Genomic DNA, 2,044 nt, shown 5'->3' on the forward strand with positions numbered 1-2,044 from the left:
AGGCTGGGGATTCGAACCCGCCACCTTAGGTGTATGTGGCTGGAGCCTTAGCCGCTTGAGCCACAGGCGCCAAGCCTAAAGTAAATTTTAAAGTCAGGTAATGTTTTGTTTTTATCCTTCCAAAGATCCTCTTCTGGGTCTTCTGCTTCTCCTTGTAAACGTTACAATCAGTTTCTCCATATCCACAAGATAACTTGCTGGGAATTTAACTGAGATTGCAATGAAGTTGGGAAGAATTGACAGCTTGACAATACCCAGTCTTATTATCCACAAACATGGAAATATCTTTTCATTTAGTTCTTTGACTGCTTTCTCCTTTTTATGGAAACAGGGTCTCACTCTATTGCCAGGCTAAAGTTCAGTGGCATTATCACAGCCCACAGCAGTCTCAAATTCACAGACTTAAGTGATATGGCCTCAGCCTTCCCAGTACCTGGGACTACAGGTGCATGCCACCATGCCTGACTAATTTTTCTATTTTTTAGTTAAGACAAGCTCTTTCTATGTTGCCCAGGCTGGTCTCAAACTCCTGACCTCAAGCAATCCTCCTGCCTCAACCTCCCAAAATGCTAAGATTAGAGACATGAGCCACTGTACTCAGCCCTGGTTCTTTGATTTCTTTCATCAGGGTTTCACAGCTTTTTTCACATAGATCTTATACATATTTTATTTTTAGATTCATACCTAAGCATTTAATTTTTGCACACTAAGGTAAATGACTCTATACTTTTTATTTCAAATTCTACTTGTTCATTGTTGACATATAGGAAAGTAATGTGTAGCCAAGCTAGAATTTTAAGTAAAGACCTGACATCGCTACATTTTGCTTTCAAACTAGAACTCTGGTTGGTGTTCAGAATGGACCAAAGCAGAACAGGTGCTGGAGGGGGACACCAACCAGAAATGCCACGCAGGGCAGCACATCCCATTTGGGCATGTCCTCTCATCACCTAGTGACAGTGTTAGTGCAGACAGGAGGGCTGGGATTCCACATGCTGTGAAGTCCTCAGACAGTGCTGAGCCTGCAGGGTCTGGGGGAGAGGGGTGAGGCCCCAAGTTCAGGCAGCAAGAGAGGGGGCAGGGGGACAGGCTCCAGAGAGACGCCTCTGTCTCATCATCCTGCTCTCCCCACACCATGCCCGTCTGAAGTAGATATAGAGGGAAAGAGGAGGAGTGAAGGTGTGGGTCTGAGATAACAGATGCAGACAGCGAGGGTGACTCTGGTACCTTTAGTTGATTTGAGATGTGTCATCGGAGTCAAGGACCAAGACCTGCCAGTCTCCGGTGACCAATGGGCTGAGCTGCCTCATTTGTCCTGCACCCTGACCCTTGGCCACAGCAGCCTGGGGACAGCCTGGTCCAGCCTGGTCCAGCATGGGCATGTGTCAGGTGCCTGATGCCCCTCCTTTCTCCCTCCCAAATGTGACATAACTCATCAAAGGGAGCACTGGACTGAGGGTCACAGAAGTACTGGCACACCCCGGGCTCAACACTTTGCTCCCCATACTATAGTTTTCTCAGCTCTGATGGCCCAGAGGATGCCTGTGCTCATCTTTCCCTAATCCCACTGCCAAGATCCCCTCAGCCTCAGAAAGCCCTCCAAACCACTCCCTGCATAGAAGTGGACTCTCTCCACCTTCACTGTGGAGATTACTAAATCAAAACTCATTACAAGTATTTCACAGCATGAAGGCAACCGGGAGCCTTTTCCAGAACATTTCTGCCATTATTTTCAGCTGGGTGTCACGTCCGGATGGGTGGGCACAGAGGCTGCTCTCTCTGCCAAGCCTGCATCGCCACCCAGGTATCTGCCTCGTTCTTCTAACCATGAGTCTCAGCAACAGACACCCATTACTGAGAAGGCTGGTGTATGTGTCACCATGACTACAGCACAAAGTCCCACACCACAGCTGTCTTGTGGAAGACAATGTGAGGCATAAGACAAGTTCCTCTCTGAGAGAGCAGGGCATGGTCAGGGCTCCCCTCTGAGGATAGCAGGGCACGGTCAGGGTTCCCCTCCGAGGAGAGCAGGGCACGGTCAGGG

The sequence above is a fragment of the Otolemur garnettii genome, unplaced genomic scaffold (genome assembly GCF_000181295.1).
Source record: "Otolemur garnettii isolate 467f Iridium unplaced genomic scaffold, OtoGar3 scaffold00176, whole genome shotgun sequence".
Classification (NCBI taxonomy): Eukaryota; Metazoa; Chordata; class Mammalia; order Primates; family Galagidae; genus Otolemur; species Otolemur garnettii.